Source organism: Carettochelys insculpta, chromosome 15 (assembly GCF_033958435.1).
Source record: "Carettochelys insculpta isolate YL-2023 chromosome 15, ASM3395843v1, whole genome shotgun sequence".
NCBI classification, from domain to species: Eukaryota; Metazoa; Chordata; order Testudines; family Carettochelyidae; genus Carettochelys; species Carettochelys insculpta.
Genome location: NC_134151.1, coordinates 8,098,594 through 8,120,117, shown reverse-complemented (window position 1 = coordinate 8,120,117; position 21,524 = coordinate 8,098,594). Strand labels below are relative to the sequence as shown.

At 40.9% G+C, this 21,524-nt stretch overlaps 1 protein-coding gene across 2 annotated transcripts in view; it reads right to left on the bottom strand.

Moving 5' to 3' along the window:
- The window catches only part of SLIT3 (slit guidance ligand 3), a 738,435-nt gene that overhangs the window by 382,473 nt on the left and 334,438 nt on the right, over positions 1 to 21,524 (bottom strand). The gene's annotated exons all lie outside the window — the stretch shown is intronic.

Sequence of the window (21,524 nt, the reverse complement as noted above, 5' to 3'; positions counted from 1 at the left end):
TCTGAAAATGAATACATAACAATTCTTATTTCCTTGTGTAAATAACTGAAGTCAACAGGGCTACATTTTTCCAGTAAGCATTGCACCCGTGGGAAGCATCTATAGGCTTAGACTCTGGAGTATCACCCTTACCTGCAAAGAGCAGAGCTATGGAAAATAATTAAAATTGATGGTGAAAATCAATCTGGTAACCAGGATGTCTAAGTGCAGCATCAGCTAAACAAAGGGACACTGGGTTATCAAGGGGATGGGTTGGCTGAGAGTTCATGAATTCCAGGACTATTACTGAATCAAATCAACATAAATTCATAAGTATTGGAGGAAAAGTGATAACCTTTTGTTCCCTCTTTAGATTGTTCCATCTTTAACTATTCTTTTTTCTTCCCCCTCTCCTCCTCATACCCTATTTATGTAGGCATCAATTTGATTCAGTTTTGAAAACAATGCTGGCTTTCGGTTTGAAGGCTCTTTCTTTGTGAATTCAAAGTAAGTTTTTTTTTTAATTGAAAGTGGTCAAAAAGCTTATATGTAGCTAGATTTAAAAACATTTCAGAAATTAATTAGGAAAACAGTATTCAGACTTTTTACTCTGCTTCTTTACGACAGGCTATTTTAAATGTGACAGTGAATATGACATTGGGTAAAAACAAGCACAAACCAGGGGCATAAAAGCAGTTCCTTTCAAGGCATGATTCAGTAAGAGACAAAACAGTTACAGCAGAGAATCCCAATACCTACATACTGTAGGCAAAGATATATAAAATAACTAACCATTTCACACACAACAATCATCATGATTATGCACTTCATATAAAATAGATTTAAAATTATGCATGATTTAAAGAAAAAGATTTTGACATTGTGGTTCAGGGGAACTAGTGTGCAATTCAATCGCGTTGAAAGCCAATGCTGATTGAAGGCCTGTGACTTCAATAGCTCTGAAAATGCTGTAATTCCTCTGAAATTCATTGTCCGACATAGTTTGTTGCTGTTATGAATTGAAAGTTATATATAAAAGGAAAAGGGTGATAAGTATTAATTTACTGCATATTATGGAGCCTGGGCATTAAATCACTGATACCCAGTCAGAATGCTCCAACTTTAGAGTAATTTTATAATCCTTAATAACAAACTGTAGGAAGTGAATTGAGCCCTTTAATTTCTTTACTTGTCATATTTTAAAACTATCCAGCATTACATTAGTATAGGTAGGAAGGAATGGAGGTTAAATGGTATGAAATCAAGAGATATAATACATGCAGTGCATAGTTTAAAGTAAATCAATCCCAGAACAGTTGTTGCAGATTTAAGTAGAGATTAATTTTTAAGATAGAGTTCATTAGTAAATCTAATGAATTTCAAAGTGTTAACCTCACCAATTGATCACTAACAATGTAAATGTTCAACTTGGTAGCAGCTGAAAATACCACACAAAATAATTACAACATATTAGCACAGTCACTCAAAACGGTGTTGGGAAAAAAAAAAACCTGTCAAATTGTCTGGGCCAAGCTGCTGAAAAGCCGCAGCCCAGGAGACTAAACATGGAAGCTGGGAGTCAGCAGGCTGAGGTTAGAGTCCTAATTCTCTATGCTTCCATGGGAATCTTGAATAAATCATTTACTTTCTCCGCGCCTCAGTTTAACTCTTCCCTGATAAAAGTGACAAATGTTACAAAGTGTTTTTGAGTTCCGGGGATAACAAAATGCTATATAATGTAAATAGAGAGTATCAATATCAGTCTCTGGACACCATAAAAATATCATCTATGACAGAATTAACGATATACTGGTTCTGCAGGCATAAATCAAGGACAGTGCAATACAGAAGTATGAAGTGGGTCTTTGCCCACAAAAGCTTATGCTCTAGAAAAATTTGTCAGTCTATAAAGTGCCACAGGACTTCTCATTGTTTTTACAGAGCCATTGAATCTTACTCAACGCATTTGACTCAAGTCCTGTATAATAAGAAAACTAAATTTTAAAAAGGGCTTTGTTAGCAGTTAGAGAAAGTGTCCCATTTTGGGATTGAAATTGTTTGTTGTCAACATAATAGAATTTAAAAGCAGAGAGGTAGGAGAAAGGAGAGCTTGAATTCTGAAACATCCCAGAATTTACTCCCTCTTGCTCCACACAGATAAAACTTGTCAAAGTCACCTGTTTTCAAAATATGATCAGAACTCGTGCTTTCCAATTTCATCTGGAGGACGAGCTTCACACTTTTGAATTATAACCTCATGCAAACAGAGGTTTTAAGAGACCCTTAGCTACAGGGCCACTATAGGGCATTTCCCTAATTAATATTACATGATACATGCAACACATGCTATCAATTTAGGGATCCCATGCTGTTCTTAATTGTATGAATGTGATTTGTCAGCTCCAATCTGCCACTTTCACTTACTGCAGAAGTGTCTACATTTCATATTACATTCTACAGCGTGCTGTGAGAACTCCATTAGAACTCACATTACTCATACAATGATCAAGTCCCACAGATATAATCAGTAAATGGGCAAGACAACGCCCCAAAAATCACAACATGAAATTAGAGGGAGGGAGTGTGAACACTTGCCTATTAACTGAGGAGTTGCAAAACCAAACTTTGTTTCCAAATAAGGGTAATGTTTATCTGGAAAGAAATAATTAACCATTACAGAACACTTGTTTATTACTTTTGCTATTCCATTACTTGGCAAAAATGGAATTTAAACATGTATTGGAACTGATCAAATATCTGACAGAACAGTTTTCTCTCAAAAATCACTGATTTAATGAGCCCAAAGTGCTTTCTTTTGATTTTATTATTGCTAGTTATTATTCTGAAATTCATTCTTCTGATTGTTTTGCAGAAAATTTTGAAAACTTGTTATGGTTTGGGACTTAAGATTTTGAACTATCAGAATGTCATACAGAACAGAAGTTTCAAATTCAGACCAACTTTACTAGGTAACCTAATTTTTGGAAACAAAAATAACTGTACCGACGAAGTCTAACACCTCAGAAACCTTCATTAGGGCAGGGACCGTCTTACATGTATTAGTTTCACAACAAATAAAGGCTCGCTGAGGGATAGGGTCTTGTTTACCAGCTACAGCAAAGGACCAGGAGTCAAGACCTCTGGGTTCTATTCCTGGCACTGAGAAATGTGAGGAAGTCACCTTATGTCTCTGGGCCGTAGCTAACTTTTCTTTCACCGAGGTATAATACTCAACTTACAGAGTGTTGTGAGGCTTATTTAGTATAATTGAAACATACTTCCTGTTTATTTGATAGTAGCCTTGGCTGGACTAAAATAATCTGAGGCCTACGGCTTCCAATAAATCATCTTTCTAGAGAAAATCCAGGATACAATGACCACTGAGTTCACAGATTATTATTACTGTGATATTTGTAAATGAGTTATTGAATGATATTGTAAAAGGAAGTCCAGGGTAGAAAGATCAGGTAAGGGTTCTGGCTGGGATGATTTAGTTAGGGTTGATCTGCTTTGGGCAGGAGGCTGAGCTGGGTGACCTCCTGAGGTCCCTTCTAGCCCTAGGATTCAATGATTCTAAGGCAGGTAAACAAGGAAAGAGTAGTGTAAGAAAGAACTTGATTCTGATTCTATTCAACTCCAGTGCAAGGATCCTAATGCTTTTAGATTATGACTGGGCATGAAGGAGACAAATGGAGTTAAATAATTTTATAAAAGTTTTCCAAAAATATTTTATCTTCCTTGATTTTTAAAGGCATTTCTGTGCTTTATCACAAAAAAATTAAGCTTTGAATATGTCTGAACTTTTTGATTTTTTTTCTAGCGTTGAGGAACTGTGGTAACCAAATTAAAGACCCACCAAAGACGTAATATAGTTAATGAAAATGAACTGGAAACTGAAAAAGTAAATTCATGCAGTACAACTGACTAACAATAGCTATCAATCACAATAGTGATAAAACCTGAACACAATGGCAAACTGGTGAAGACTGTACAGTTATGGGTCACTAGCTTTCCACTACCCTGCTCAAGTTAAAAATTTCCATTTCAGTCTAATTGTTTGTAAAGCAATGAGATCTTCAGGTGACAAGTACTATGGAAATGCCAGTTTTTATAAGCAGTATTACATTTTGCACACTGCAATGTACTGAAACAATTTGGGACTTTTTTTCTATTGTACTTAGTTTGGAAATGTAAGCATTCCAACTAACTGCAAACAGTTTGTTAGAACTGGATAGAATAGGGCTTAACAGGGATCTCATTTATCCTATGCATTACAAGGGCAATTTCCCCACCTTTGAATGACACACATGCTACATAACTTAATTTGCTGCTTCTACTGGTCCTATTAGTGACACCCTCGCACTCACGCTGTATAAACTCCAGATTTCAATTATCCACTACAAATCTGAAGAAGTGGACCTCACCCATGAAAGCTCATTACCTAATAAATAAATTTGTTAGTCTTAAAGATGGTACAGGAGTGCTTGTTATTGATGAGAGAATTATGTTTTAGGAGCAACCATCCTGGAAAACCATCTTGTTTTGGAAAATGATGATGCTTAGGATTCCCATAATAAAAGCCAGAGGTCTTAACTACTCTGAGTAATTTTATTTTATATACAAACAAATCCAGCCCACTCACATTCACTGCAGGGTATCATATTTCCCTTTCCCCTTCTCCCACTCCCAAGTACTCCTGCATGTCCTGGTAGATATCATGCAGAAGTCTTACTTTGTTATGCTCCAGTCTTATTCTAGAACTAATCTTTTTACAAAGAATTTAATCCAGTTAGCAGGAAAGGCTGACTAAATGTCAAAGTAATTGGATAACAGCCTGAGATTTTGTAATTATTTCATTATTCAGGCAGCCATTGCTTAAAAGCTGTACGCCTACTGCCTGGCATCCCACAAATGTCAGCTGTAGCAGCAGCAGCAGCTGTGAAGGAGTGTCATACAAGTGGCCATTGTCTCCTTTCTCAAGAACACACGTTGGTTCTGACCTCTTGCTTTGTGGGAAAGTGTGCTGCTGAAAACACTGTCATGCATTGTGTGCTAGACAATTGTTTGCTACTCCATCCATGAACTCATGCCAAACATACTCTCTACTCAAATCAAACGGTTGGTTTAGTGGTTTTTACATACTAATATAAATCAATCCCATATTCTTCCCTTCCTTTTATTGTAATCCATCCTTGCTATGCATCATCCTGGGCTGTTGGAGGCATTCTGAAAGAAAACCACATTGGAGGTCCAGATATGTATATGGTGCCCTTGGCAGTTTACCAAAATTTTCAGTTCTATTGCTAGCACTGCTAGAATAACTAGAATTGGAAAAGCACATTCACCCATCTTGTGAGAAGAGTGATGCATCATTTGTACAGCAGGTTAGATACTTTAATATTTTCAAATGTAGTGAAACAGACATTTAGATAGCTAAGTTAGCATAGCAGAATGGTGTGAAACGACAAAAACATTTATATGAACATATGTATATGAACATATAACATACATACATGCATGAAAGAGAACAGGAGGGTAGAGCCAAATAGTATAAACAGATGAATGTTGTTCTTCATGTTATGTGCAACAGTGACATCCGGGGGAAAGGTACTATGAATACAGGTGCTCTGTTTCTTCAAGCCTCTCAGGTATAATTGGGCAAACAATTTGCAGCCATTGCTTACACTGCAAAATTGGCCTTGTTCTGTCTGATAAATCACCATGACTGACTTGCTGCTGATGCACATGTATTCAATCCTTTTTATATTTTGGCAAATTTTAAGCTCTCGTTATAGATTGGCTACAAACAAACAGTTCTGTGTATTTGGTATTCATCTTTTGAGCAGTTTTCATTTGCTGCACTACAGTTGTGGTACACTAGACCTCACTGTTGACTGCAGATACACAATTGTACCTATGGCAATTGCATAGCTAAGAAACAATGCCTCTGCAGTTGACTTTAAAGTCTCTCCTCACTGATGGAGGTCGATGTGAGCCTTCCTCCCATCTACCTCCCCTGATCCTCACAAGAGGACTGCAGGGGATTGACTTCTGACACCAGAAAGAGATTGATTTTGCACATCTTTACCAGACAAGTGAAACCGAACTCTGGAAGATCAACCCTGAATGGGTCAATCTCCTGTAAGTATAGACAAGCCCTGTCCAGGCTGTGCATGGGGACAAGTATGTAAGGGCTGTCTTTCTGAATATTTAAATATGAATATTAAAATATAGTTTATGCACACACTTACATACAATTTTAACATTTCCTGTCCGCAAACATTCTGTCCAGTAAAATATGGTCACATCAACACTAGTAGAAAGGAAACAACAAGAAGCCCTGAACATGGCCAAAATGATTTCAGTGAAAAAAATCTGAACACATATTCATAAATATTTTTTGCATTATCTTGCTTAAGTCTAAGTCTCAGGCTCATCTGTCACTTGCAACATCATTCATTCATGGAGTGCTGAAATGGTGAAGCTACACATCAGGAAGCATTCTGCAGGAAAGGCAGTCTATGAGATTATTGCAGTCCTCTTCCTACAACAATCTAGAACTGAAGGTCCCAGAAACTGAAAACACTTTGACAATTTTTCCAACTCCAAACATAAAAATATCATGAGCCAGAATACGAACACACACACACACACACACAGAGGCCGTGTCTACACTAGCCCCAAACTTCGAAATGGCCACGCAAATGGCCATTTTGAAGTTTACTAATGAAGCGCTGAAATGCATATTCAGCGCTTCATTAGCATGCGGGCGGCCGCGGCACTTCAAAATTGATAAGCCTCGCGGCTCGTCCCGACAGGGCTCCTTTTCGAAAGGACCCTGCCTACTTCAAAGTCCCCTTTTTCCCATCAGCTCATGGGAATAAGGGGACTTCGAAATTGACGCACCTCGCCGCCGCGCGGCTTGTCCCGACGGGGCTTCTTTTCAAAAGGACCCCACCTACTTCGAAATCCCCTTATTCCCATGAGCTGATGGGAATAAGGGGACTTTGAAGTAGGCGGGGTCCTTTCGAAAAGGAGCCCTGTCGGGACGAGCCGCAAGGCGTGTCAATTTCGAAGTGCCGCGGCTGCCCGCATGCTAATGAAGCGCTGAATATGCATTTCAGCGCTTCATAAGTAAACTTTGAAATGGTCATTTGCATGGCCATTTCGAAGTGTGGGGCTAGTGTAGACGTAGCCACAGAGAGAGAAAATGAGGTGGGAAAAATAGAGTTAGGAGAGAATATGATTTTTTGTCTATCTTCTGGCCCTTGGTCTCTCTTGTCTAGCATCAGTGCTGTGTAATTATAAGATGGAAGCAATGTGTGCACACAAAAATGCACGTGAACACCTTCTCTCCCATGGATGGCATCCATGACTGTGTCCAATTCTGAGGGTCCCAATGCAAAATTAACAGACATTTCAGCTCAGGTCACTAAATCTCACTAAACCAGGGGTCTGCAACCTGAGGGCCTGGAACCACATTCAGCTATTTAAGGACTTCTTTGTGGCCCTCATTGCTATAATTGCAAAGTAAAAAACCAATGAACATCTAAAAGCCCAGCAATTAACAACTCATATCTAACTAGCAAATGATGTGACCTTGAAATATTGGATAACTCTCCATTTCATATTTGCAATGTATTGTGGGATATGATATTTTAGTTGTGTTTTGATCATGTTGCTCGTAGGCTGTGTCTACACGTGCCCCAAACTTCGAAATGGCCATGCAAATGGCCATTTCGAAGTTTACTAATGAAGCGCTGAAATGCATATTCAGCGCTTCATTAGCACGCGGGCGGCAGACGCGCTTCAAAATTGACGCTCCTTGCCGCCGCGCGGCGCGTCCAGACGGGGCTCCTTTTCGAAAGGATGTCGCCTACTTCGAAGTCCCCTTATTCCCATGAACTCATGAACTTATTCCCATGAGCTCATGGGAATAAGGGGACTTCGAAGTAGGCAGCATCCTTTCGAAAAGGAGCCCCGTCTGGACGCGCCGCGCGGCGGCAAGGAGCGTCAATTTCGAAGCGCGGCTGCCGCCCGCGTGCTAATGAAGCGCTGAATATGCATTTCAGCGCTTCATTAGTAAACTTCGAAATGGCCATTTGCATGGCCATTTCGAAGTTTGGGGCACGTGTAGACACAGCCGTAAAGTCTTGATATTGAAATTAAAAGGAAGTTCGAAGCATTCCTTCTGTGAAGGGCAGCATACCATCCTAAGAAAATTGAAATTAAACGGTTATGAAAAGTATGGTCTGACTTCATTAAGAACTATCTCATATTCACATACATTGCAGCTCTTGAATTAATGAGTTTTTTACCGAATTCAAAAAAATGACTTTTCTTACTATTTTGGTTGCTGACTCCTGCACTAAACCATCCACCTGTGGAAGGAGCAGGTAAGAGAACTGAATAGAAATCTAGTTTATTGGTAAATGTTTGTTAGCTAATCTGAACTGGTTGCTTTGCCAAAGCTTGTTTTCCTGCTCCCAGAAGAGTCACCCTGCCTGATATGGTATGCTATGCTATGCTATGCTATGCAGAGGACTGGACTTTGTCTTCTCAAGGTTCTTTCCAGTCCCATGATTCTATGCTTGCTGTGCCCTTCCTCTGTTGGCATTAGTTTCACATATCCCTGCATGCTGGGTTTTACATGCCTTGCCATCCAGTAAGATCACTGATTTCTCAACGGACAGAACAAATGCCAAGAAGGAACCCGTGACATAATACCTATCAGGTGAGGAAAAAACCAGCTCCAAACATAGGTGATAGCATGCACCAGGAAGATGAGAGAATAGACAGAAAACTTAAGAGACAGTTCAGGGGAGGAGCTGACACCTCATGTCTGGTATTTTCTCATCTGGAAATTAGGCACCTTTCCTGTTGTAAACTGAATACTAAATTGCAATGTCTGGCTTCTGACAGCTAATAGCCTTCCCAGAGCTCTTCCTTGTTCAAAATATCAAGCTTTTGGGGAAGGAGTCTGGCTCAAGTATCTTAGACAAGTAGGTCATCAGCTGATTGCCACACAGATATTTTTAATGTGTATTTTCTCATCTCTAGCACTCATTCTGCTACTCTTTGTTTACAGAGATATATGTTGGCTTTCTGAAATGCCTACTTACAAAAATGGAACGTATTATCTCAGTGGAGGATGAAAAGTGACTGAGGTTATGTCTAGACTACGTGGAAGATTGACCCAGTCAGGGTCAATATTCCAGAGTTTGATTTCACACGCCTGGTAGTTCCATTTCATGTGTCTCTTTCTAGGGTCAGCAGTCGACCCCCGTATTCCTCAGTGTGGGCGTTTCTCCCATTGACCTCCCTCTGTAAGGACAGCCATGTAAATCAATTATAGATAAGTCATTTCTTGCTACACATTTGCATATCTGTAATCTACTTACCTGCCTGGTGTGGACCATGCCTCTGAGTCTAGGATCCACAGCCTGCAAGTTTCAATATATCCCACCTATGGCTGTTTACAATCTCATTCTCTTCCCCTCACGCAGTAGTCAGGAGAGTCTTGCAGACTGAGCTGACTACTTTTGTCTGCGTAAAATAACTGGAGAAATTTCACCACAGAGTACATCAAAACCTAGCCCCTTGCAAAGCATGACCTGATACAAAATGTAGACCAATGAGCAGCACTTAAGTACTGCATGTGCAAGGCTAAAAAGAGAAATCTGCTTGAAATATGAATCATATAACTCTAGTTACAAATACATCCGACTTCTGTATGAGAGACAGCTCCGAGTAAGAGTCGATAGTCGTTTTGTCACACAGAACAAGACGGCTGTAAGCAGAAGAGAAGCCTGACACACACAATTAAACAGGTGCGATTATGCTGTTTTCTCTGAATCATTGACAGAAATGCTTCCTTGTGCACAGTGACCTAAAAATCCTGCTGCTGTCACACTGATATCATACAGTTACGTACCACTAAATCTACACGGACAATAGCAAAACTGGTTCATAGACTCTCTCCTTAAGATAACAGTCGTGATTACCTTCAGGCTTTTGCTCACTTAAACATGAATTGAAGTTACCGGCAAAGAAAGGAGCAGGCAAGGAAGTAGGGAATAATTATGCCAATCTGAGGATGGGAGTTGGGGAATCAGATTTAATTCAAAAGGTCTAAATAAACACACTCTACAAAACAAAAAAAACAAAAACAAAACAAGAAACAAAACAAAGCAAAGCAAAAAAACTTGAACAAAATACGTATGAGGAGAGTAACATCTGGAACCACCCCCGCCCCAGCCACTAAATACAAATCCTGAGAAATGAGGAAAACTGTCTCCTTTACAATCTACATTTCTGTATATGCTAACATTGGCGGTTAAAAAAAAAATCACACTGGATTTCAAGTACTATGAACATAGATTGTTCTCACTGTATTTTAATAATGACTGAGCCAGTAATTCAGAATACATTATCTCTGTACTGCATGATGATTATATGATTACACCAACCAATGCTTTTTGTTTTTTTGTAAAAGAGGAGCTGGTACTCCTTTGGCTCCCCATCTTCATCCCTCCAGCCAATCCTGTGGCTGGGGCTCCCAAGATGCTGGTACTCAGTACCAGCAAGTACTGGCATAAAACACCCCACTGACAAACTAACATAAAGAAACTAGCTTTCTACGGTTGTCGTCTGTTCCAAAACAAGCACTCAACCCTCATCAGAGGGTCACACAGAGGAACGTGTATGAGATTCAGAACAGTGCTTTTCTGTGCTGGTACTTGCTGGTACTGAGTACCAGCACCTGCACAGCCCCAGCCACAGGATTGGCTAGGGGAAGAGGGCAGGGAGCCAGCTGAGTACTGGCACCTCTTTTGTAAAAAAGGAGCAGTATCAATTCTGCTAAAATATAAAAAATATTGCAATTTCAGTTAGAAGCAAAATTTACAGCCTTTGCCACAGCAGTGTGACATATTAGTTATTCACGCTCAAGACAGATTAGCATTGTCCTAATACACAAGGTTGATGCAGCATCTACAAAGTAATTTACAAGGATCCCTGAAGGAGGGTTGGTAGAGAAATAGCTACTTAATATACTAGCAATCAATAGATACAGACCACAATACTTCCATAGTTAAGCCCAGAACGGGGCCAATAACTAACAGAAAAAAATTATTAAATATTGATTACATAACAACAGTACAATAGAAAAGATTTTGAGACAAAATGCTGAACTGTCTTTAGCATTGTTGGATGCATGTATTATACAAGTGAGTTTCCCTATTTGGTAAGAGAATATTACCCTCAGATCAATATGTTTAACAAGTTGTATTCCATAACTGATTATATGGAACTGCAAACTACAAGAAAAAATACAAAGAAAGTAAAAAGAAATGTGGAGGTGGCCATCTGAAATCATAGAGCCAATGAGGAAATAAAACTTGCCCCTAACCCTCACACCCTTCAGTAAGCAGATTCTACAGACTGCTGACAGGAGAGGAAATTGCACAGAAATCTCTGTTCAAGAATGAATTTAAAGAGCTACCCATGTCCTGTTGGGGAGCCATGAATCACTATAAAAGTCTCTACCACAAGACACACAAGAAGAATGCTGACCCCTAGGGTGGTCATTATATACACTACCTTTATTAAACCCTTCAGATCAAGAAGTCTTGCTGTGTAGTAGAGGAGGCAGAGGGAGATTTTTAATTGAGTGGGATCACTTCAAGTGCTCCTGAACAGTTTGAAACTTATTTGGTTGACAAATATTCTGAGGAGCTCCAAAGTGCTCTTGATCATAAACAAAATTAGGTATCATGAAAACCTTTGGCAATATTTTATGTTACTTTAACATGAAATATTGAAACAGTCCTAAACAACTTTAGAAATGATGGATAAAATGGACAGGGGAAAAAATAAATACAAAATGAGGCCAGATTTTGATACATCTCTAGTTGAGAAGAAAAAACAAGCTTTTCTTTCCACGCTGATCTCTACAGCTGTAACAGCTTTATTACTGGATAGAGCTTTATGTATGTTTACATTTTTAGCTGATCACTGGCATCGCAACCACATCTGGTATCATATCTCTTTATGTAGTACTATTTTCAGCACAATTCCCTCCATTCCTGAGCCTCTTTGGGATTCATCTTGCCTATATCTCTCCTCATCCGTTTCACCTCTTACTGTCTCCCCCAAGTCAAAAACTTTGGTGACCTTCTTGTTAAAGGACAAACAACAACATACAGCACACTTTCCCACCTCCTTCTCCTAGCAGGGAAATAAGAGTGCTGAGTCTGTATTTTTGTTATTCTGTGCTAGTCAAGAACATAGTCATAACCTTTACTCTGACCCCTCTCTAGTGAGCCTGGCCAGATACCATAGAGGCAACTCTTTTGTGCAATTAACATTGCATTCAAATAAACAGGTTTTTACAGCAGCTTTTTCCACTCTCTCTCTCTCTCTCTCTCACACACACACACACACGACTGTAAACCATCAATGAAACCTTACAATAGGCACCAATTTCTATAAAAGAAACAACAAAACAATTAATCAACACATTGCACACTAAATATCAAATCACAGCTATCAGATTGATTTTCAAAGGGCTACATTATTTATGACAAACATTTGTGCTTCTGTGAGCTAAGGTAACCAGATCTCAGGCTACAGAGTTTATTGTCTGCAGTTCGTAAGAAATATCCTACCTTCATATACAGCACTGAATTAAAAATTTGAAATATCAAGCATTAAGCCCTCTGTCAAAGGCAGGATACTTCACTAGAGGCCTACCACTAGGCCTCTGGCTTGATTTGCTGTAGCATGGTCCATGTTCTTAGTTTCAAGGTGACCAACCTGTGTCTTTTCACATAATTTCAGGTAGTGAAAAGGTGGGTTTTCTCCCCACCATGACTTTTATCAGCCAGTGACTCTCTTCTCCTACCCAGCCAAAACAGATACCTCTGTATCGTTAGGGTTCAGTCAGCTGTTTGAAAACCACACATCAGTGTTTCCCCAGTGGCTTATGATGGGTTAGAGTGGCTCACAAGAATCATGGGACATTTATTTCATAGGCTTGCTCATAAGCAGAAAACAGTCAGGGGGAATTATTAACCTCTTACGGCCCGCTCTGAGCCGCCCGGTTAGTGTGACCGGATTGCGAGGCTCCCCCCCTAGTTGTCCGGATCCTCAAGGACCTAAGGTGTTAGGAGGGATGGCGGAGGCCCGGCGACGTTAGACTACCCCGCCCCTCTGCAGACCGCCCCACCCCCTATTGGCAAGAGGACGAGGGGTTGTGCACGTACCCTTTCCGCTGTATAGATGTAACCTCCCCTGGCAGGCAGTGGCTAGCTCAAGAGGCGAAGGTGGAACGAGGAGGAGGCTTAAGGGTAAACTATTGTTCTATTTATTTAACAGAGCCAACAACAGGCAAGTAAACAACCAACGGTATAAAATAAACACATAGAACAGTTCATAATGATCGTATACACTAACGAACACTTACTATTATTAATATTAAATCCATAAAGGCAACCTGTAAAAAAACTTTCTTTATTTTACCGGAAGGCAAAAACAAGGTGGTTACAAATGGACTTTTAAGGTGAGAGGTAAAGGAAGTCTGTTCTGTTTCGCTCTGAGGGGGAGAAGGGCGCTACTCCTTCTCCTATGCTCTCCGGCTAGGTCGCTACTCCAGCCTATTGGGGACCTTAAAGCTCTGCCTCTGAGGCCCCCTACCAACTGGGTGTTTGCGTTGGCCCCACCCAGCTGGAGCTTGGAGATTTTGGGACAGGTGAAGGTGCCAGTTTCCCAGTAACCCTGGAGGCTATGCCTTCACCTTGGTATCCCACCTGCATAAAGGTAAGTATAACTTATTGTTATAAACTATTTCTATGGCTAAATAACCAACTTAAACTATAAGTATAAACTATTAAATCAAGTGTGTATCTTTTAAATGTCTTTGAATTTGGGTGAATCAAGCCCGGCCCTAGGGTCGAGCCCCGGGTGCAGCCCTTCCCTGGCCCTGGAAAGGGCACGGCTGAGGTGCGACCCTAACCCCGCTGTTAGGGGACTCAGTACCCAAAGTGTCTATGATGAAGTGATGGGTCAGAGGTCCCGGGCTATGCCACGGGCCAATAAGTAGGTTACGTGTCTGGTGATGTCGGTCCTGTCCAGGTAAGTGAGTCATGTCCAGTAAATGAAGGTCTTGTCCAGTGAAGCACAGCAGGCGCAGATGCTGGGGAGAACTGATGGTATCGTTGGCGGGTCCCTGGTTATGTCACTGGCTACACAGTACCCCCACCGGAGTGGGGACCAGTTCACCACCCGGTGACTTGGCTGAGGGGCCCGCTTCCTGCTCCCCGACGCAACACGCTGCTTGTTTTCGTTGGGATGCGCTGAGGCATTGGCGCTGCTTCTGCCCCAGTGGGCACCTGAGGTGAGCTGGCTGTTTTCCGCTCCTGGCTGGCACCGCAGTGATTTCAAACAGCTCTTTAGCCGGCGCTGCCTGAGGTGCAGGCGCCGGAGTGATTTCAGCTCAGGCGGCTGTTTCAGCCTGGCCTCCGAGTCCAGCGGACACCACTGGGTGGCCACACTCCTCCGTACGAGGTGACAAGGTTCTCACCTGATTCCCTCAGGGCTGCTGAATGGGCTGCGGCTCCTGGATTTATAGAGCGAACTCATAAATATTCATTACATGATTAGCATACTCAAGATTCTGTGCAGGTGCTTTCAAATAGGTCCTCCTCTCGGCCGAAGGTGCTAGAACTTTTCACCTGGGCCAATCAGAGGGCTCCATTTTAAACCTGCAGCCATGAATAATTTATGAGTTCAGGTTACCGGGGAAACCAGCTGACACAGAGTGACCGTTGCAGGGGGCTGCTAAATGGCAGCCTATGTAACTTTAGATTTTTCCTGTACCTGTATTGATGTTAATGGCCAAAGGCTTGTTTCCCCTGGCCCACAGGGACAATAATGCCCAACGGATAAAATCCCTGACAAAATCCTGCTACCTGACTAGGTCTGAGTGAGACTTCCATGACTGAAACTAACCACCAGCAATTTGTAGCATTTGGGCAGATAAGTAACGAGGAAAAGCGCAAGATTCCACTATCCTCAACTCTCAAAAAGTCCCCAGTGGGGCCTATGCGGACCGGAAAATCTTCCTTTCTCCCGTAAGGCATCAAAAGCAAATGAAACCCACTTGCCCTGCTGCAGTCATCAGCTTTACTGAGCTGGCAGTACAAATATCTTAAGTTCTTTGCCAGGGAATGCTAACAAATGTTGTCTGGTAATTTTTGTGCATACAGGAAAGTTCCTATTACGGACTCAGCACATTTGCAATAGTAAAAGTTTTCCTCTCCTGTAGCTCTCCTGGAAATCAGGATTGATTTGTTTATCATGGGGAGAGATTCTCCTTCCCTGTCCCCCCTACCACATATCAGTTTTAAAGGGTGCAACCCCTTGGCACTTGCTAAACACTGAGAGAGGAGGGCATTTGGCTCCAGGATAGATTGTGGGGTGATCTGGAGGGGTGGGGAGGCTGTCACCAGGACTTCATCTTTCAGACACATTTACTGTAACTTGGGAGGATCCGAGGTGACAGGTTATGGTGGGACCTATAGAGGTGGTAGTAACATTACCAGCCAAGACCTATAATCCTCTCACAAATGCATGAACTGTTTCCATGAGGTAAGTTCCTGAGCCCACAAGGAGTTTTAGGATGTTCAGGGCTAAATGCCAACCTTTCATACAGATTCATACAAGACTCCCAGTTATCTGTTAACTCCCCTATCCACAATATTCCCAGCAACTTATATAATTTATTGCATGGGTTGGAAGCTCATAAATAAATACTTTAACATTTGAAAGGTGAACACAGATTTGTTGAGCTCTCACATAGTGGCTTACAGTCAAAAGGTGTAGTCAAAAGGAGATTGAAGGCATATAGTTGATGCCTTGTGAAAGTTTAACTCATTAGGGCACGGTTGTGCTGCCAGGTGTCTTGGAAAGTGTAAGGATGGACTATTTCACTTGAGGACACAGCATTTAAATTATTTTCAACTCCTTTCTTGTGCCTGAAATGCTGACAATCTTTCATTAGAAGGCAGGAATTCCTTCAGATGCAGGAGACCAGAAATACAAAGATTTTCGATGTAGTCTTATATAGGTTTAATCTCACCGGGAATACACAATAGGAAGATCCAAGCTCTGACTTTGTGTAGTCCTGCCACTTAGTGGCACTCATGATCTTTGAAAGGACAATACACGTCAGACTAACCAGATGTTTTCTATTTAATTTTGACGTGCAGGGTTTAACAAGAGCAATTTATGGGTACGACAGTGTCACTGGTGGTCTATGTGGTTTTGAAAGCTATACAAACGCTGCCAAAATGCATTAACAGATCAATGGGGAAGTTTTTATTTTTTATAGGTTATACAATTATGCTCCTTCCCTGGAAATTAATTTAGCTTAGGGTGTTTGAATGATTTCCAGGGTAACAGTGAATGACTTATTTATAAAGGAAGGTCCTCTCTTGATTCTATATGTTAAACAGGGAGTGTGAAAAGCAGGAGTAACCTCCGTTTCCCCCCTCACCCATCGCGATAGGAAAGCATATCCTAAGAGTTAAATGGCAGCCACATTTAAAGGGCTGAGTCTTGACACAAAATGAATGATTTTTGCCTTCCTGACTCTGTGAATATGTACTAACTAGAACAGGGGAGTGCAAGACAGGAGGCGTGCCCCCATGAGAGGGTGCAGAACTGTCAACTGCTAGATCTCAGGCTCATCTATCTCACTGGAGATGTTGCAATGTTACTGTTTTTATATCTGTGTATTCGATTCATTACATTCCACACACTTATTTTCTTACACATGCCAAAAAGCGCTTTTTTTTCATTTTGTAAAACTGACACACCCAGGTTGTCAGCAGGAGGGAACGAAGCCCTGGGCTCTACCACACGAGCTAAAAGCCAGCTAGCCCTCAGCCGAGACATAGAACAGAGACTTCACTCTCCAAAGTACATGGTCTCAGTGCCTCTGGGGTTACAATATGAACATAAACGATTTTTCTGTCAGTTTGGATTACATTAGACAAGTTGAGGGGCCCGGCCAATTGCGGGATGAAAAGTGGGGCCTGACATAAAAAGTTTGCTCACTTCTGAACTAGAAGATCACCATCACCTGTTCAGTTTCCTGGTTTTCCTCCCTACTGCAGGGAGTGTTGCAATTCTCCAAATTCACATATCTATAATCCATTTGAAAACTGCATTGATGTCTTTTCAACCATACCTGTACCCTTTATATCTGAGCTATTTAGCTGACATACCACAGCACTGTGCATCTATCATGAAGTTCCACAATTCTAGGCCAACTCTTTTTAAAAAGCCACTCTTATCACAGTGATGATGAAATTCCAACCACCCCAAAATGAGCAACTTATCCATACCCCACCCCCAAAAGTTTTTATCTCTAGTGGGGGGCAGGAGTAAACTCCTGCAGGGTCAACGACTCTGTGTAAGAAGACACCACTTCTAAAGGATGGAAAAACCCTGTCTTTCATGTGCTTGTCTGCATTATGTTTACCACCATTTAAAGATATTATCTTCTGATTAACATCCTTAAAATAATCCTTATTTACAATCAAAAAGAAGATGCTATTTTTATTAAAGGTGAAATATCAAGAATTTATGGAATTTCACAACTGTTCTGAATAGAATTTGCAGCAAATTTTCCTTAAAACAACCAAGTTTTGCATATTTATTATGGTTTTAAAATATTCTCTCTTTCAATTAGAGATAAATATGAATAAAGCTACATGTATCAGCTTTCAACCCAAAAAGAGTCTTACTCACAGTATTCATCTATATTTAGGCAGCCTAGCACTTTTGTATCTAAGCAGTAGGATATATTTGGCACACTATTTGTTACCAAATTAGGTATAGTTTGCTTAAAATTTCTACGGAATACAAAAAAAAACTTTTAAAAACAAGGGAACCCATTACACATAAATTGCCTGAAACTTTTTTTTGCAGGTATAAATCAGAATGAGTAATCCCCATGCAAGTTAATAGAACACATGGTATATTCCATATACAACATATCTTTTAGACATACAAATAGGATACACTAAAAATAATTTTTCCACAGTTTAATGCTACATGTTCATGAGTTTTTTGACAGCAAAGTTATGTATTATTCACAAGTACTCGATTCATTTGGCAAACATAGTAGCAAAAAAGAATTTATCTTATTTTCTGCATTTAAATTATGGATCATTAAGACATGAGCCAAAATATAGTTTGAATTTTAAAACTCAGTGCAGTTTATTTATATTGGTTCTTACTAAGACCCACAGATCTTGCAAGCGTTCCCAACTACCTGGCAAAATTTCTGTTTTTGTTTGTTTGTTTTTGCTGGAAAAATCCTGGAAAGCATCATAATAAAAGGATCATCATTCGTCCCTCACTCAATACATTTACAAAACATCTCTTACCCCCAAAGGATACCCAGGCACTGTACAAACCTGTATATGCACACGGATAGCATGAAAAAAGAAACAAATTAGTTCACCTTAAAGTTCAGTCACCTTATTTACCATCACACAGCAACATTACACCTCAGTTCAAGGTAGTTAAGAACTTAATTCTCAATTAACATTGCCATGAGAGACATAAAATACCAGAGAAGATGGGATTTGACTAGAAGAGCAGGACTGAGACCTCTCGTCTCACAAGAAGTGTTCAGGGATACTGTGACTTGAATTGATTTTATAGTCCACACGAAAGGAGAGAGACTCTATGGTTATTGAACAAAAAGTGAATTCTTAAGTGAGGTTGTTGGACACCAGCAGAGCCAACAGCCACCATGGGCCCTGGCACAACATGGGAGGGGGCAAGCTTTCTGCCCCCAGATGGGATGGGCCAAAGGGAGGAAGGGGTGAGGCCTAGGGCAGTCAGCCCTTTGTGCCACTTGGATCATGGCTGTGCCCTCTTTACCCTCTCAGAGCTGCGCAGAGTTGTGGCAGTTCAAAGGGGCCCAGAGCTCCAGCCAGTACTGCTACTGAAATGCCAGACCCCTGTGCAGCTGCCCCCATTGCCCGCTCCACACACCCCACCCTGCCCCAGCAGATCTACTGGACTCTATTTATTTCTTCCTCACTTTGTAGGTCCCCAGCTAACAAAGTCAAGCTGTGCCTTTTAATGTCAATCCCCAAAGCTGAAACATATTGCCCCAAAATAACCCAACTGGCGTTCTGTGGACAAAATTCGCAGAGCATCTACACATAAAACGTGTTTTGTCGCCACAAACTTTCAGCAATAAAGCTGTGTAGATGCTCGGGGCTGGGGGGGGCTTTTATTGACAGAGTGGATCAAAAGATCAATCAGCTTTTGCGTGTAGACTCAATCTCTCAACAGAAGTTCTGTCAGCACATCTCTTCCAACAGTAACTTCTGTAGAAGCATCTGTCTTCCGGACAGTTTTCTTTTAGGTGGGGTGGGGAGGCATGGAGGAGGTTGGGAAGGTCTGTAGGCCTGTTCCCCCTACAGAGAAAAAAAAACTGACTATGGCTAAATTATGAGCTAGGCTTGTGCTGCACATTCCATAATTAATCATTTTTATTTATTTTAAAAGAGCTCTGCTGCTGGACAATACAAGAGGGAGAAAATATAAACTAGTGAATGCTGGTGAAGGGCAATTATCCTTCTGGTCAGAGAAAGGGCCAGTGCTCTTGGAGTTTAGAGTAGAAATCACACATGCTCGTTACTCTGCCCCCATCCTGCCATGGGAGTAGGATATGAACAAAGAGGTCGGAATTACTAGCTTCCTGGATCACAGATTTCTTTCAAGCTTTGAGGCAAGAGGAAGCTTCTGTCTTCTCTCCCTGACCTCCTTCATGCCCCCCACCCCCATACTGGTCATAAAATTAAAGAAAAGGAAAGGGCACAATGAACTTTAATCTGGGATTATAAAGCAACTCTTCTGAAAATTCCTCTCCTGTTGTGAATGGAATGCTTTACATAGCTTAACATATGAGTATCCAAAGAGGGAATGTGAATATTTGACAAACAACATACCTGTGGACTGAGCAAACATTCCAAATCTGGAATTCATATTGAGCATGTTCACTTATGATGACATCATGAAGGGTCTGACAATGTTAAACATACGCCAGCAGTTTTCTGCACTCCCCACCCAGTGTGCATGAAAATTTATTGAACCTTGATCATATCTGTGGCTAAATTAGATAAACTTAGTACCTAAATTAAGATAACACATAACTTGAATACCAGTTAACTTGAATTTCAGGTAATAAGGATCCAACATAGTTATACTTTCAAAAAACACAGCGGTTTACTAATAATGCATAATTATACTCATAATTCTGAAACAAGAAGTCCTATTGCACCTTATAAACTAACAGATATTTTGGGGCATAATCTTTCATGGGCAAACACCCCCCCTACTCATGCATCTGATGAAGTGGATCTTTGCCCATGAAAGATTATGCTCCAAAATATCTGTTAGTCCATAAGGTACCACAGGACTTTTTGTTGTTTTTGAAGATACAGACTAACTCGGCTACCTCTCTCATACATAATTCTGAAGACTCACGTAACACTTTGAACATATTTTCAAAGCAAAAATGGAGTCAGTGCATATGAATCAGACAGTTATTACAAAGGGTGCACATGAAGCAATGACAATAAACTCCTTCCTCCAGCCCAAACATGCATGAAACACTGACAAATCTGGCAAAGAGACTGGCATAAAAACAAAGTTACCAGATGTACAGCAGTGTGGAGGCCAAAGCTCCCAGAAGCATTCCCTCATGCTGAGCAATGATGTCTCTTAGGTGTCAGTGGGTGTGTTGCCCCGCCCCCCCGGGTAAGATGTTAGCATTTCTGAGTCTTCCAGGTGTTGTGCATACACAGGAGCCATTAGGTTTTCCTTCTTCTATACAGATTTGGTGCAGTTTATCTGCTTTCACTTTCATCTCTGTCATGGTTCACTGCAATTCTGCTGTCACTGGAGTTACCAAGCCAGATATGGATGGAGATGTATTTGAAAAGGCAGAAAATTAATCCATGACATCATGTCTCCTGCTGTTTGTTTCAATGCTCTATCATGTCATGATTTAGAAAAATGTATTCTAAGTGATACCATCCACACCTATCAGAGTCACCATCAGGGGACAAGAAAAGAATAATGCTTGCTGGCCAGTGGAGAACAGACTTTCCTTTCCTTCCACCTCTGAGATATATACATGCTACTAATACCATGGCTCAACTAACAGTACCTTTTGTCTCTAAAATTCATTTTTAAAAAGGTGTTACTCAGTCCAAAAGGAGGATATGCCAGGATGGGCAGGAATGGTGTCTGTAGCTCTGTTCATCAGAAGCTGGGAATAGGCAACAGGAGATGGATCACTTAAGGATTTCCTGTTCTCTTCATTCCCTCTGGGGCACCTGGCACTGGCCACTGTCAGAGGACAGAATACTGGGCTAGATGGACCTTTGGTCTGATCCAGTATGGCCATTTTTATGGTCTTGTGTTAAATACCCAAATTAAGAAAATTTAAAGCT